The sequence below is a fragment of the Cornus florida genome, unplaced genomic scaffold (assembly GCF_030987335.1).
Source record: "Cornus florida cultivar Cherokee Brave unplaced genomic scaffold, ASM3098733v1 CherokeeBrave_3.0.0_Hap2_Chr04, whole genome shotgun sequence".
Classification (NCBI taxonomy): Eukaryota; Viridiplantae; Streptophyta; class Magnoliopsida; order Cornales; family Cornaceae; genus Cornus; species Cornus florida.
In genome coordinates, this window is record NW_026775574.1 from 29,362,759 (window position 1) to 29,380,440 (window position 17,682).

At 40.1% G+C, this 17,682-nt stretch overlaps 1 long non-coding RNA gene across 2 annotated transcripts in view; it reads right to left on the reverse strand.

The window, feature by feature from the left end:
* The window catches only part of LOC132303083 (uncharacterized), a 44,315-nt gene that overhangs the window by 8,289 nt on the left and 18,344 nt on the right, over nt 1–17,682 (reverse strand). The window contains exon 3 of one of the 2 annotated variants that reach the window (XR_009481090.1): nt 6,574–6,708. The exons of the other annotated variant lie outside the window; for it this stretch is intronic. This is a non-coding gene — a long non-coding RNA (uncharacterized LOC132303083). The remainder of the gene's footprint in view (nt 1–6,573; nt 6,709–17,682) is intronic. 2 annotated transcript variants of the gene reach the window in all.

Below are 17,682 nucleotides of genomic sequence, written 5' to 3' on the forward strand. Positions count from 1 at the left end.
AAAAGTAGTTCATAAATTATTAGTATTAATAATTTGCAATTCATCAAACAGTATTTAATCTTGCAAATGAGGAAGGGCATCATTGCCTATTTTAATTTATAAAAGACTCTACAAGATATACAACCACCTTATGAAAACTGAAGATTATATTAAGATGCACAATTACAAAACCTATTGTGTGTACAAGAATTTCTCACAGTTCAAAGAAGAAAGTATTTTTCTCCTACAACACTCAATGCCTTTCGTTCTTACAATCCTTCCTTTTTATACCTCTTTCATTCTTACCCTAATTTTTCTAACTTGGGGCCTATGCTTCGGTATCATCAGCTTGGACCCTCCTTCTTGACTGTCCTTCTTTTTCGGCCTCCCAATCAAGTGATTGGTCCACACAATTCATCCTAGGCCCGCCTGTCTCGCTTTGGCCTTCAGCGTGGTTGGTCCATATTCTGTGTGATCTGTCGCTGCTTACACGTGGCACGCTAAAATTGGTGACGCGTCCTCCCCAAATGCCATGTTTTCATTCGGGGATATTTTCGCCCCTCACCTTGCCCCCAATTTCGCCCCTCACCTCGCCCCCAATTTCGCCCCTCACCTCGCCCCTCACACTTTTGTGGGGATGAAATTTCAAATGTAAGGAGGCGAACGGTTCGCCTCCTTTTTGGATATTGTCGTAATCAATGCTTTAATGGGAGCGTGTGCCTTCGGGTCTCGTGCGGGTCTTTTCCAAGTCTTCTCAGCATGTCAGACTTCACTATTTAAGAAGGGACAATGTTTAAGTCCTGCCCTATTAGGACAATTTTAGTCCTGCAAGCTGAGTTGGTCCAATAAGAGGCTGACACCTCTATTCAGCTCTAAAAAATACAAAGCATGAGTTATGCCCATTTACTTGGGGCTAGACCCGACAGATCATTCATTACCTTTTTGTTTCTCTCTGCTACGTCTTCATTTCTTTTTTGTTTCTCTCACATCATGCTCCCATGTCCCTAGGTCTTGCCCTCACCACATACTGCAAAATTTGTAGAAGAGTAATGGAGGTGCTAAAAATGTTAAGATTTTATTTTTATTTTGTTTTCGTTTATGCATTACAATGAATTCCTGTTCTTTCCTTGAAGGTTAGAATTTGAAGAAAAAGCTTTTTCACTTTACCTTTCTTTTGTTTTTCTTTTTTATTGAATTTTTTTTTTTTTTTCCTCTCTATTTCTTAAAGAAGAAGTGATGATCAGATACCAGCTATAGAACATTTATTCCCTTTGCTAAAGAGCATAACTATATATATAAAAATTGAATGAAACTTCACCCAAAAAATATCAATACATTTTTTTATCTAATCAAAATGAAGAATACCATTTAGGAAAAAAAAAATATATATATATCATTTTTTTATGGAAAACGAACCTAAACAAGTATGAGAGGAAAAGGATACAAACAGAAACCTTTGTTTTTGAAAGGAAAAAAACCCAAAATTTGAACACAATTAAGCTTGAATTAAGCTCGTTTTGAACAAAAAAATTCAACAAAACCCATACTTGATTTAAGCTCTTTGAAAGAAGAAAAAAAAAAACAATTTGCATCGGAAAATATAATATTTGAACATACCTGCTTCAAGAATGTGAATCAAGAAAAAAAATTTGAGTTAATCCTTGCTAAGACCAGAACACTGTCCGAAATCAAGGGACTGGATTCGATGTTTCCTAGAGTTTAGATTTGTGAATGGAGGCGACAATGTGAAACGGAGATGGGAGCATGATGTGAGAGAAACAAAAAAGAAATAGACATATGCACATGGGAGGAGAGAGACTTTTCTACAGCAATCTCTCCTTCCTTCCTCGGTGCATTTCCGGTGATCATCTTTTCCTTACTTTGAGGCCAGTTTTCTTCGTTTTTTCCTACCTCAAAACCTTTTCTTTTTTCTCTCCAGTGGATTTCTGGATTCCTTGTAATGGCCATCGATCTTGAAGCGCTTCGTGTTAACTGCTAGATCCCCGACAATGTTTACATTAAACACTACCCCAATGACGCAAAGTTCAAGGTTGGGGAGGGTTTTAACCCCGGTTAGATGATCTTCTCTTCCCCTCAGTTAGGGGTTTTTTGGGTTTCCTCTACATCCCCTGCATCATTTAGTGCTTAATACGCTCAACCTTGCCATGCTACAAGTCAACCAGAACTTCTTTGGGATAATTTCCATGCTTCTCATTCTAAATCAGAGGTAGAGTCTCGACCTTAGTATCATTGATTTGCTTTTCTGTTATAAGGTGTGTAGAATCCGCCTTAAAAATAATCGATACCACTTTTTTCCTATCTCAGGTCGTGCAATCTGAGCCGATAACCCCAACTATTGAAAAGAATGAAAAGACGATCACATAATGGTCTGGGGGAATTGGAAGACCAAAGTATCCGAGTCTGCCCTGATCCCCTCCTCGTTCAGGGAGTGCACTCTCTGAACATTCACCCCCTTAGGAAGCATAAATATGTGTGTAGCACGCGCGTGCGTGAAACTTGTCTCGTCCGCTTCTATAGATTTATTTGTCATTTTGTTGGTGTCCCCACAGATCTCTTGGACTACTCCATTGCGAAGGGAAGGCTCCTCTACCTGTGCCAGAAAGTGTGGAGCAACGTCTTACCCCCGAAGAAAGTGTCTGTCGAAGCCGCTAGGATGTCTGATACTAACATTCGGCAGAAGAGCCGCCGGATAGGGGAATGTGAACCAGACTCTACAACCCAAGAAAAGTCTTTGGGGAAAAGAATAGAAGACGGCAAATCTGGAGGTTCCAATCAGAGCGCACCAGCACCCAAGCGTTCAACCGTTCATCAACCTTCTTCTGCCGTTCAGGTTCAGGCTTCTCGATCGGCCCAAGCAGTTGCCTCTGGTTCCATTGCAGGGGATACTTCTCGTTCGAGCAAGCCATGGGCTCCCAAATTCCTAAAGGTTGATGGGTCCTTCGTGACAGCTGAGGACACCATGTGTTTGCTTTCAAGGCATGACCTGTTTGCTAGGGTGTCTATCTGTGCAATGGAGGTGAGAACTCCCCAATTCGTTATAATTCTTTACTTTCAGTTTATGTGTATTCTCTCATCCACCTGTTGTACTTAGATTCCACTTCTATCCTTGCAGACCATGTTCGGGATAGCTTCTCTATGTCACACCATTGAGGCTGGTGATCGTAAGGTAGCGAGCTTGCACTCTCAGAAGAACAAGTTGGTTCTTGAGGCCAACAAGGTGGTTGTTCGACACCAGGAACTTGAATAGAAATGTACTGAGTTGTCTAGCGCCTGGGCAGTGGAGAAGGCAGCCAGGATGGCCGCAGAAAAGAAAGTTGGCCCATCTGTGTGTGCTGTCACTGCTTACACATGGCACGATATGATTGGTGACACATCCTGCCCAGATGTCGTGTTTTTATTGGGGGATATTTTCGCCCCTTCACCTACCGTCTAGGCCATGATGTCATATGATACTCAAAGAATATTTCAAATAGCTACTGTACAAAATGCAAATTTAAGCTTGGTCATGGCCGTTAAACTCTTAGCCTTCTTAACTGACTGATATGCTACCTTTTTTCACTGGTTTGTGACCTTAAAACAGTTTGGTACACAAGTTCCTCCCTTGAACAATTTAAGGTCTTTTATAAAAATCACATGTAGGTGTAAGAACTATGTACAATCAATAAAGTCCACTCACATCTTTGATTGAGCAGAAAATATTTATCTACGTATAATATTTTTTCTTCAATGAATTCTTTATCACCTTTCATGCGTATAAAACTTCCTCCATCCGAAATAAGGCCAGGTATCGAAATGGTATATCTAAAATAACATCATGAAACATATTGAAACATTTTTTTGACATGAATCCCTTGTGAGACCATTTTTTGAGATTTCCAATAGATAGAAAGTTGCACCTATTACTTTATAAGAAAATGTAGTGCTACCAACATGAAACATTTTGAAATTAAAATAGTTGCAACACCTATATATATACAAACTACTAAGCATTCCAGGAAAAACAACAGAAAATTAAAACTGATACGTAATCAAAAATTTACTTCTATTGCATGAAAAACTAATTTCTTTGGACTTCTACTGAGAATTAATGTTTAAGGCTGCAAAAATAACAAAAAAGTTGAATGAAGTTGTGCATGGCCTATGAATTAACATATATGAGGTTTCACGAGGATATATCACATTTGAATTAAACAACTCTTGCATAAACAAAGAAAGTTGAAAAACCGAGAATAAATCCTCAAACAAATGAAAACAACTGGTTTTGTGGAAAAGAAATTCATGTTGCTAAGAGTTTTTGTTAAATAGAATAATTTGAAATGTGTTAAATTAAAAATGAAGAGATAGAAGATAAGAGACAAGGCTTAAAAAGTTAAATATAATAGGAGACATGCCTTGTAATAGAAAGAACGGAAAAACAAAATTCATATATAGTAACAGCAAGTGATGCAATTCTAGTAACTGAATTAAAGAATCATGCATACATTACTAGCATTTCCTTCAACTTATAATCAAAAGCATTGACTTAAAATGTGATGACCATGTCATCTTTTTCTTTTTTCTCCCTAGTTTATTTTATTTTTAATTTTATTTCCTTGTTGTCTTAGGGTTGTGTGGACCCAAGGTAGGGTCAAGTGTTCGGAAATGGCTTCCGACACTTGATGCATTTCATTCTAGTGCATTCTATCCTCAAGACATGATTTAATTGTGTAGCACTTACATGCTTCTTAAGTTGTATTTTGTGGGGTTATTAGTGCTATTTCTTTTTTGGGGTCCTTTGTGCAATTATCTTTAGAAGATATTTTATTTTGGGGCATTAGTGCGATTAACTTTTAGAGATATTTCTTGGAGAGACTTTTATGCAATTAGGGAAAGTTAGGACATGTGCCATTTGATGATTAGGACAAATGTTGGAGTTTGAGTGGAGACATGTGGGGGACCAAGATTGAGACAAGTGGAGGGCTTATATACTATTTGAGAGGTAGTTCTAGGGTTAGTTTTTATGTTATATATCATATTTTGTACACTTTTCTCTAATCTTCTTCTTCCTCTTACCGGCTACCCAACCCGACCCCACAGTGCAAGTAGTATTTTAAGTCAGGAACTTGCAGAGTTGGAGGAAAATCGAACCCACACCCAAGTGCTAAATACGGGCGTCTAGCACTTAGAGACTCCCACTACCACCATTGTTGCTCCACCTCAAACCATATTCCTCCACCACCTCTCATCTTTTGACAACATCATAGAAGGGAAAAAGCTTGGTGGTTCCTTTGGCAACATAACCCTTATCTTGGATTTGCATTTGCACCATCTTGTTCTTGGATTTCTAGGAGGCTTTCTCTAGTGAGGTAGGGGGTGTAGTATAATTGTAACCTAGGATTTTCGTTGTGGTTTGGAGAGTTTCATGAGCTTTACTTGTGTTGTGTGAGTTATAGAGAGATTTAATTGTTTTTAGTTCTTAACCTAAGTTTGCTTGACATTTCTATGTTATATAGCTTTTAACTTCATTGTTCAAGTAATGAAGTAATATGTCTTATTCTAGTATCCTTGTAAATTATAAATTGTGGTATCTATATTATCTTCATACTTGAAGTTGATTTACCTTGTGTTAAGACTTACTTAAGTTGTGTATGTATTATCTCTTAACCCAATGATCCTATATCCATGTTTATGTGCCTTGAATTGTTAGAATGTTAGCAACATTTAATGCTAGCATGATATTAGATTTGAATTGAATATCTAAATGTTAGTATACTTAGTTTTTTGCCTATGTTCATGTCATGGTCTTAGTATTCATGCTTAGATGACCTTGTTGACATCCTACCATGGTCTATGACCATTTTACCCTTGACATATGTACTTTGATCTATTTGTCTTCACTTCCACATTCCTGTTTACTTGGATTATTTGTTCTTAGTTCCGCATTGTACCGTGTTAGAGTCTCGTGACTCTTCTTGATGTCCTATTCTTGCCTTAGAGACGGATTTCATCTCTAGTGTCTTCTTTCCTTGTTTAGCTTCCGCATTTCTTAATCCGGTTTCAAGTCAAGTTTTCGGATCACTTTGGTTGATGAACCAAATCACGGGATTTGGGGCATCACATAAAAGCAAATACTTCGTTCTAGTTAGGACATAAGTAGAATATCCCCACCAAAATATACCAAGAAAATCTCAAAATCAACACTATACCAAATAAACAGGTCTGGTCTTGTTTTCTGAACTAACCTCACAGCCACATCTTATACCGGCTTATATCATATAGACCTCTCAAGTATTTCCCATGAGATGACGGATAAATTTAGTAAGTATTTGAAATATATATATAATTTATATTTAACACTTCAAATTCAGCTCTTGAAATTTTCAATACTTATATTTTAACGTTTATCAAACAACACTTAGGTAGAATCACAAGTTTGTTTAAACATAAAAAATAATAATAATAATGATAAATAAATAAAATAAAAAATAAAATTGATAAGTAAACAATTTTGTTTATACATAAATATGAGTGCTATTTCAGTTTTTCTACAAATCCTTTAACACAATTATATTTTAAATGGACTTGAATACTCACCGGAGATGCCATTTTAATTAGGCCATCATTAATTTTTTTTATATTCTCGTTCCCTTTCTCTTGCAAGGCTTTGTGCTCCCGAAGCACAAATATCTGGGTCTTCCATAGAACATCAGTGATCCTATTAGAGGAGACCTACAAGAAAGGCATGATAATACAAATCACAATTGTAGTCCAACTACTTTATTCTGTCACTAGAGTGGACATAATTAAATTCATATACCCTGTAGTAACTAAATTTGTGTGTCTGTGTGAGTGATTGAGAAGGAGAGCAAGAGGGAGAGAGAGATAAACCTGGTATCCAAAGGCCAATAACATTACGATCACATTGGTCAAAGCAATACTGACTGTGAAAGGGTATTTCTTAAATTCAGCAAAAAAAATTGCTTTTAGATTTGCAATGCGGGTGAGGGGTGGTGGCAGGGTTGTGGATGGAGGGGGAGGTGGTGGGGGTGGGGGTGGGGGTGGTGGTGGTGGTGGTGGTGGGATGGAGGGGGTTGGGGTGGGGGTGGGGGTGGGGGTGGGGGTTTGGGAGTTGGAGTGGGAGTGGGAGTGGGAGTGGGAGTGATGGTGGAGGGGTTGGGGGTGGCGGTGGAGGGGTTGGGTTTGGGATGTCTCAAGGAAAAGGGGTTCAAAATTCTACTGATGTGAGCATTGGTGCTAGGAGGTGGAGGGAGGGGGAAATGGGTTGTGTTTCCCATAGTTGGACGAAGTACTGATCTGTTTAGGAGGAGGGTGGCCTTCCGGCGACAAAGGACGCCGATGCGAAGCATAAGAACCATTGAGAAGGGTGGAGAAGGGTTCTCTCTTGGAGATAATTGGTTAGTAATATATTTGGGGTCTCGGTTATAATAGTGGCAACACAGTTTACAATGTATGGAGCTTTTTGATCCTCAAAGTTAAACAAGTCATTTAATAAAAAATAATGCCACTAAACTTTTTTGTTTTTTTCTTCTCATGCGACTAAACTGATGTTCACTCTCTCTCTCTCTCTCTCTCTCTAATATTTTTTCTTTCTATTAATTTTTTTTATTTTATACATGTGTATATAAATTTATATATTCTCTTGTGCACTATCTCATATTCTTTTCTTTCTATTAATATTTCCACCCACAGTGCCACTATTATAACCGTGCCACTATTAAAAGTTTATATTCTTTTCTTTTGGAGAAGGGAATTTTTCCACCACTCATAGTGAGCAATCAGATAGAAACATGCATGTCAGGCCAGAGAAAAAAACCCATAATGTGTCCCATGGACCAAAATATATCCAACACCGAATTGGCCCGAAGAGCAAGATCCAGCCCAGCAAGTCCAACCCAAAATTACAACCAAGCACAATCGAAAATAACGCTCATCAATAAATTACTAATAATTATGGAAATATTAATATTATATATGTAACGGCCTATGACAGCCCCAAGAAATTCTCATTGTACGAGTATAAACACAAGGGCAAGGACCCAATAAAAGGCATCTGATTCCCAATGCCATTAGCCCTTATTTTTCCTTGATTGAGTATTTTAGTGTTTAATCCTTCGGGTCAAATCATCATATTCAAGCCGAAATTTTATACACCTACACTTTAGCACCATCTGTGGGAAGGTACTGAAAGTCTCTCACCATCATTGTTGAGTTCTTTGATACATGTAACACCGTTGTAATAGGATCAGACGCTGTTCAAATGCAGCAGCTATAAATCATACAAAAAATGCACGAAGAGATACAAGAACAATTCAATACTATGCGCTAAGCGAATGAGGCCAGCGCCCAACAGATCAATACCTTAAGGCAAGCCAGTGAGGCAAGTGTCGCTCAAATCAATGCCTTACGATAGGAAAACGAGGAGCTTAGGGCATCCCCTGCCAGCTACTAATCGGCAGATTCCCCAGGATCAACAACCCGAGTAACGGGACGAACAGCTGAGCCTGCCATCAGTCCCAACAGTTCAAGGGGACAATAACAACCTTCAGCAGCCGAGGATTCCCCCACAAAATCTTGACGCGCTTCGAGCCATACCAGAGCAAAATGCGAATGACATGACCAATCAATCCCAAGTAGCGGCAAAATCTACATTAGGAATACTGAAACAGACACGAACGCAAGGCTTTGAAGATCACGTCGAATCCGAGAAGCGCAACACTTTAATCCCGGATGGGTATCTTCAACATTTGACTGATAACGATATCCTGGCAAATTTCAGGAGAGAAGTGGACTAACAAATCGATGGACTGAAGGCCCAAACGCCCGAAGACATGACTAGAGAATTCACCACCTCTATAATTAAAACCCACTTTACCGACGAGATAAACCAAGTTGAGAGGCCAAAAAAGTTCATCATGCTGAAATTTATTAAGTTTGACGGAACCGGAGATCCGATGAAGCACTTAGACCACTACAACCAGGAGATAACTTTAGACACACGAAACGATTTGTTCTTGTGCAAGATATTCCCATCCAGCTTAACGGGAGTTGCACTAGAATGGTCCAAAAACAGACCCCACAAGTCTATCCCAGACTTCAAGACGCTATGCACAACCTTCTTAGCACAATACTGTGGGAATAAAAAGCAGAAGAACACCATATCCATCCTGTTCACCATACGGTAAATGAAAGGAGAAAAACTTCAAGATTTCCTGACCAAATTCAACATGCCGACTGTAACCAAGCAACTGGTTGTGGAAGTATTCAAGATAGCAATGATCCAAAGAACCAGGTTCAATGACTCTTTGATAAAAAAGACCACGTCGACATGTTAGAATTAAACGCAAGAGCCCAAAACTACATAAGGCTCGAAGAGAGCGAGGCCAACAGGCAACATAGGGCGACACTGGTCATAGTGGAAAGTCGAACTAAAGAGCGGGTGAGCATCCCAAAGGCACAATAGGAACCGCCAAGCTTCGAAAACAGAGCCATAAAGAAAAGGTCATGGGTGGCTGAGAAGGTAACCCCACTCGAAACCACTTTAGCAAGATTGTACAAGGAAAACAAAGGCAGAAAGATTTTCTAAATCCCTCTTCCCATCAGGCAACCAATGGATCAAAGGGATCAGGATAAGCACTGTGCTTTTCACAACGATTTCGATCATTTAACTAATAATTGCGGGAGCTTGAGAAGGCAAGTGGAAACCCTACTGGCAAAAGGAGAGCTCACCGGGTACTTTCTCAAACCGGTTAATTCTAAGTAACCTGATGTAGAACAGCTCGCTCACGATTATTTGAGCATACAGGATCATCGCAAATCAGGGAGGTTAAAAAGGTAAGGAGAATAGAAGGAAATAAATAAATAAGGAAAAGTCAAAAGAATCATCGCAAATCAGGAAGGCTGAAAGGGTAAGGAGAATAGAAGGAAATAAACAAATAAATAAGGAAAAGTCAAAAGGAGATTTCATGTAGTTGCCAGCAATAGAAGATATTATTCTCCATTGCAAGATTTAAGGAGGATTCTACTCCATCAAATCTAAAATTTCCCCTTTAATATTATTTCACGCATGTTTTCTTTTTCTTTTCTTTTTTTTGACTTGCCTCTGTAAAGGCAAGAGATGTAAGTCTACAAACATCATCATTATCAATATAATTTCAATTTCTCTCTTGTGAGTGTGTTCTTTGTGAGTTCAAGGGTTTAACCATGTTCTTTATCGTTTCCGCTACGTTAGTTGGTATCAAAGCAAGGTTCAGAATCCAAGATTCGCCTTTGTTTTCGATGGCCGGTTCACGGGATGGAAGCAACGCCTCCAGCGACAGTGATCGTGATGGAGTAGCTCTTTTGAAGGCTGAGTTTACTATGTTCCAGACCAACGTTAATCGAACCTTGCTTGATATACATGAAACTATGCGTCAAGTATTGGCGAGATATACAACGGTAGAACTTAACCGCGAGAACAACATGCTGTCCAACAACGGTGATTATGGACGTCCTGCTAGTAATCACAACCCAAACCCACCGAATAGGCAACCAGCCTATGAGGAAAATGTCGGTTTTGGTAACCACCGAGCCATACAGGTGTTTGGCGATAATCGAGGTCGATGGGGAATTAATGATTCCAGGGATTTTCGTAAGAAGATTGACCTACCCACCTTTCAAGGTCATCTTCGTATTGAAGAATTCTTGGACAAGATTAGTGAAGTTGAACGTTTCTTTGACTATATGAAAATCCAGGAGGAGAAGCAAGTCAAACTCGTGGCGTATAAGTTGAAAGGCGGCGCGTCAGCATGGTGAGATCAAGTGCAAACTACCCGTGCACGTGAGGGTAAGGATCCAGTACATACGTGGGTTAAGATGAAGAAGTTGATGAAAACTCGATTTTTACCCCCTGATTACGAACAGGTTCTTTATCAAAAATATCAGTCTTGCACACAGGGAAGTAGAACGATTGCTGAATATGCTGAAGAATTTTATCGGTTGTCATCCTGTAACAAACAGGTGGAACCCGAATTTAGCATGGTGGCCCGTTTTAAAGGCAGGTTACGATGGGATATTGAAGAGAAAGTGGCGCTCCAACCGTTATTCAAACTGTCTGAGATTGTCACGGTGGCAGAGAGAGCAGAATCGTTACTAGAGAAGTCAAAGAATCGATCTTATGGTTCATATAACACCCAACGTCCTTCACATGACATGGGTAAACAGACCATGATAGCCCCTGTTCCAATGACATGGCGAGGCATTGGAGATGGTCCAACAAAGGCCAAACCCGCAGCACCAATAGGCCCTGCTAGAAGGGGAGCCCTAACTATGAGAGAAAATCCCTATGCACACCCAAGTATGGGCAAGTGTTTTTGATGTGGAGAACCTGACCATAAATCCAACAATTACCCCAAGCGACCAACAGTAAATCTGGTCGAGCATGAGAAAGGCGAGGGTGAGAAAGGTGAGTTCCTTACCTTTGAAAAAGAAAAGGTGATTGAAGGAGACAATGGCGAGTTGCTATCCCACTCTTTAGTCGTGAGGAGGTTGATGTTCACACCAAAGAAAGAGGAGCACCCACATCATCATAATGTGTTCCGTACAAGTTGCACTGTCAACCATAAGGTATGTGATGTTATTATTGATAGCGATAGTAATGAGAACATTGTTTCCTTAACAACGGTTCGAAAATTGGGGCTTAAAACAGATAAACATCTCCATCCATACAAAATTGGATGGATCAAGAAAGGCTCAGAAACACGAGTAACTGAAACCTGCACCGTTCCATTCTCAATTGGGAAAACATATACAGAGGAGGTGCGTTGTGATATAGTCGACATGGATGCATGCCATATGATATTGGGCAGACCATGGCAATTTGATGTCGATGCCACTCACCGCGGTAGAGACAATGTGTATAATCTACACAAGAATGGTCAAAAGATTATTTTGGGTCTGATGAAAGAAGCTGAATTTCCCAAAGGAAATTCAGTTATGTTGATCAACAGTGTGGAATTTATGGGCGAAATAACAACTGCCCCTGGAATCTTTGTTGTTATGTGCAAAGGGGAAGTAGTTAAACAACCTCCTTTTATAGTAGCCACTACTACAGGAGTTTAGTGAGTTGGTGCCTGAAGACTTACCTGATAGTCTCCCTCTCATGAAGGACATTCAGCACCACATTGACTTGGTGCCCGGGGCAAGCCTGCCAAATCTACCACATTACCGAATGAGTCCCAACAAGAGTCCGATCTTACAAGAGTAATTGGAAGAGTTACTACGGAAAGGGTTGATCTAGAAGAGCACGAGCCCATGTGCTGTTCCGGCCTTGCTAGTACCGAAGAAAGATGGCAGTTGGAGAATATGCATTGATAGTCGCGCAATTAACAGAATCACTGTCAAGTACAAATTTCTCATTCCACGGTTGGATGATATATTAGATATATTGGCGGGATCAAAAGTCTTCACCAAAGTGGACCTCAAGAGTGGATACCATCAGATCATAATCCACCCTGGGGATGAGTGGAAAATGGCGTTCAAAACAAAAGAAGGACTGTATAAGTGGTTAGTCATGCCATTCAGATTATCCAACGCGCCAAGTACTTTCATGCGGTTGATGAATCAGGTACTCAAACCATTTATTAATCGATTTGTAGTTGTTTATTTCGACGATATTCTGGTTTATAGTCAAACAAAGGCAGAACGTCTTTTTCACTTGAGAGAGGTATTAAAAGCTTTACAGAAGAATAAACTGTTCATTAATCTGAAGAAGTGTAGCTTTGTGACCCCAAGCCTAGTATTCATCGGCTATATGGTTTGTAGTGATGGCATTCGGGTAGATGAAGAGAAGGTGAGGGCCATTCCGGAGTGGCCTATGCCAAAGAATGTGGGAGAAGTACGCAGTTTCCATGGCTTAGCCACGTTCTACCGAAGGTTCATCAAGAACTTCAGTAGTATTATGGCTCCCATCACAGAATGTATGAAGAAAGGAAAATTACAATGGGGAGGGGAAGCTGAGATAAGTTTTGCCTTAATCAAGGAAAAACTGTCAACAGCCCCAATCTTAGTCCTTCCAGATTTTGAGAAGTTATTTTAGGTAGATTGTGATGTCTCAATAGTGGGAATCCAAGCAGTTCTATCACAAGAAGGAAGGCCAGTAGCGTTTTACAGTGAGAAGTTGAGTGATGCATGCAAGAAGTGGACTACCTATGAGTTGGAATTCTATGCGGTGGTGAAACCTTTACATACATGGGAGCATTATCTTATCCAGCGAGAGTTCATGCTGTTTACAGATCACCAAGTATTGAAATCCATCAACAATCAAAACAGTGTCAATTGGATGCACGCGCGATGGGCAGCTTATATCCAGCGATTCACCTTCTCGCTAAAACACAAGTCAGGCTAACAAAACAAAGTTGCAGATGCACCAAGTCGGAGAGCAATTTTCTTAGTAACTATGAGGGCTGAAATCATAGGGTTCGAATGCCTGAAGGAGTTATATGAGGCTGACGAAGATTTTAGCCAAGCTTGGGCAGCATGTAAAACAAGCCAATCCTTTAAAGGGTTGCATATGCAGAAAGGATTTCTCTTTAATGGCAATCAGTTGTGTATTCCACGGAGCAAGTGGTTGGTGAATTGCATGGCGGAGGATTAGGAGGACATTTGAGGCGTGATAAGACGCGAGAAATGGTAGAAGAACGGTATTATTGGCCACAACTCAAGCGTGACGTGGAGAACCATGTGCGACGGTGCTCAATCTGCTAAACTAGTAAAGGTCAATCTCAGAATACTGGTCTTTACACACCGCTGCCTATTCTAGATGCTCCATGGGAGGATTTATCCATGGATTTTGTTCTAGGGTTGCCGAGGACGCAGAGAAGAGCAAACTCTATTTTTGTGGTGGTCGATTGATTTTCCAAGATGTCCCATTTTATTACATGCAAGAAGACGAACGTTGCAGTCCAAATGGCTAATTTGTTCTTTAAGGAGGTGGTTCGTTTACATGGGTGCCACAGTCCATTACCTCAGATCGTGACACCAAGTTTTTATCTCACTTTTGGCGGACTTTATGGAAGAGATTTGATACCTCTCTTAATTTCAGTAGCACCAGTCACCCCCAGACTAATGGCCAAACAGAGGTGGTGAATAGGACCCTTGGAAATCCAATTCGCTGTATTTCAGGAGAGAAACCAAAATAATGGGATCTTGCTCTTGCCCAGGCAGAATTTGCTTACAATTGCATGGTTAACAGGTCCACTGGCAAATCCCCGTTTGCGGTTGTGTATTATTGTCCTCCAAAAGTTGCTTTGGATTTAGTATCCTTACCGAAGTTGCAGGGAAAGAGTGATGCTGCAGAGAAAATGGCTGAGTACGTTAAGACCATTCAGGAGAGTGTCAAAAAACATCTAGAGGAAACTTACGCCAAATACAAGGCTGCAGTTGACAAGAGACGAAGGAAAAAAGTATTTGAAGAAGGGGACCTGGTTATAGTATATTTAAGAAAAGAGAGGTTTCCAGTGGGAACATACAACAAGCTGCAGGCAAAGAAATATGGTCCGTACTAGATTCTAAAGAAAATCAACGACAATGCCTATGTGATTGATTTACATACTGACATGACCATTTCTTCTACCTTCAATGTGGCTGACGTACATGAATATTATCCGCCAGATTCAGGTAACTCGGGGACGAGTTCTTTTAACGAAGGGGAGACTGATGTAGAATAACTCGCTCACGATTATTTAAGCATACAGGATCATCGCAAATCAGGGAGGTTGAAAAGGTAAGGAGAATAGAAGGAAATAAATAAATACGGAAAAGTCAAAAGAATCATTGCAAATCAGGGAAGCTGAAAGGGTAAAGAGAATAGAAGGAAATAAATAAATAAATAAATAAGGAAAAGTCAAAAGGAGATTTGGTGTAGTTGCCAGCAATAAAAGATATTATTCTCTATTGCAAGATTTAAGGAGGATTCTACTCCATCAAATCTCAAATTTCCCCTTTAATATTATTTCACGCATGCTTTCTTTTTTTATTTTATTTTTGACTTGTCTATGTAAAGGCAAGAGATGTAAGTCTACAAACATCATCATTATCAATATAATTTCAATTTCTCTCTTATGAGTGTGTTCTTTGTGAGTTCAAGGGTTTAACCCTGTTCTTTATCATTTCCGCTACGTTATAATCTGAAAGGCCCAGACCAGCACCGAAAGCACCATCAGATAATTAACCCATTTGTGTCATCAATATAATCCATGGTTGTCTAAAAGAGGATGAGGAGCCAGATAATTCCTACAGAATACAACTCAAGCAAGCTCATAAATTCCGTAGAGTCGGAGAAGTCAACTTAGTCGAGAGCAAAGCAAGTTATGCTCGAATTACCTTTCATGTCAGATATCTTAAGAGGGTGCAACATCCACACGAAGACCCTCTAGTGATCAGCCTGTTAGCGGCAAATTGTTTACTAAGAAGAGTATTAATAAATCCAGGCAGCAGCGCCAACATAATAAACAGGTGGACCTTCGACAGCTAAAAATAGATCCAGAACAGGTCAGACCTACGAGGAATCCCCTAGAAGGTTTCGATGGAAGGCGGGTAGAGCTGATGGGCATGGTTACAATATCAGTCAACGCCGCCAAAAGAACTCAGAAGGAAAACAACCGTGATTATAAACATTCACCCCATCTATAACCTCCTAATAGGTCGGGATTCATCGAATGAATGGCATTCCTTCCACTTTGCACCAAGTCATAAGATGCATAAGCCCTAACGGCCAAGACGTAATTGACATATGGGGGAATCAGGTGGCAGCCAAGGATTGTTATCACACAACTATAAAGACTGAGGATAAAGGCAAACAACCGTCTAAATAGCAACAACAGCATCCCTAGGATCCCGAGGCAGTGAAGGGGCCGGAGGGAAGGGTCCCAGCCGAAGAACCCTTAGAGGCTATACAACTGATTAAGAACGATCAAATGAAAGTAACTTACATCAGGTCGCTCCAATCACCCGAAGAAAAGATGAGCTTAGCAAAAGTCCTCCATCAGAATGCAAATATCTTCGCCTGGAGTCATTTGGATATGCCAGGAATCGATCCACAAACACCTTGCCACAACTTGAATGTTGATCCAAGCTTCCATCCAGTGAAGCCGAAATTGAAAAGGTTCGCTCTGGAGAGGAACCGAACTATATCAGAGGAAGTCAAACGGCTACATGAAGCAGGGTTCATACGAGAAATTGACCTTCCTTGATGCTTACTCAAGTAACAACCAAATCCCGATGAACCCAACAGACGAGGAAAAAACATCATTCAACACCGAATGAGGAACCTACTACTATAAGGTCACGATTTTCGGCCTCAAGAAAGCGGGAATCACTTATCAATGGCTGGTTAACAAAATAAAAGCAAATTGGAAACTCTGTTGAGGCTTACATAGATGATATGGTAGTCAAAAGTAAGAAACAATAAGATCGTAACCTACATCTATAGGAGCTATTTGACACTCTAGAAAAAATAATCTGAGATTGAATTCAGCGAAATGTTCATTTGGAGTCTCCTCTGGCCAATTCTATGGGCATATGGTCAACAGAAGATGAATAGAAGCCAGTCCAGCCCAGATAGATAAACTAGCTCAGAATGAAGAGCTTCACACCATGAGAGATATACTACAAGTACTGACTGGACGGATAGCATCCCTTAGCCATTTCATTTCCAAACTCTCTGACAAGTACAAACCTTTATTTGACACCATAAAAACAAAGAGAGGAGACATGTGGGGAGGAAGGACAACATCAACAGGCGAGACTGGCTCAGTAATGGAAGTAGAAAGATACTGGATTGGGGGCAGGACCTAAGGGACAGGATACCCTTGAGAAGCTCCGCAAGCTCTATGATGTTTCTCATTTTTCTATTTTTTCGGGCATTTTTCGCAATTTTTGCATTTATTTATTTATTTTTGATAAGTAGAAATCGATTAGAAAAGCGTTCAAAAGCGGAACGCGTCGCTAATACAAAAAACGAAAGTGGAACCTAATGACCAATAAAGTCCAAAAGATCAACTAAGTTATTAGTCGAGGAGCAATCGCTTCTTTTCACATAACAGAAAATAGAACGAAGAATATTCATTTTCAATGTCACCACAGATGTTTCATTTCCTTTAAAATTTCTGTTATTCCTCTTTCTCCAGATACACCACCAAACACAGTGTGAAACTATCCTCTAATAGTCATGAACGTGGCCTTTCACTGTGCATGTTCTCCATGCAATAATTAGTCCTATGGAAGACTGAGGCATTACCCAATGGACACCAAAAATGCCGAATATGAGGATCCAACAATCATACGCCACAGGACAGTGCAAAGAATGTTATCCACAAACTCACCACCTGATTTACATAGACAACACCAATTAACAATAATGTTTCCTCTTTTCCTTAAATTATCTAACGTCAAGATCTTGCCCCAGACGGCAGTCCAAACAAAGAATGCAACTCTAAGTGGAGCCTTAAAACGCCATATAATCTTCCATGGGAAATCATGACCAACGAAATTAGACAAACAAAAGAACATGGACCGAACACCAAATCTACCATGAGTGGAAGGGACCCACAAAATGTCATCACTGCCTCTACCAACATCCTTCTGCTGATATAACAAATCCAAAAAAATGCATACCTTGTCTATCTCCCAGTCCTAAAAAGAATGCCT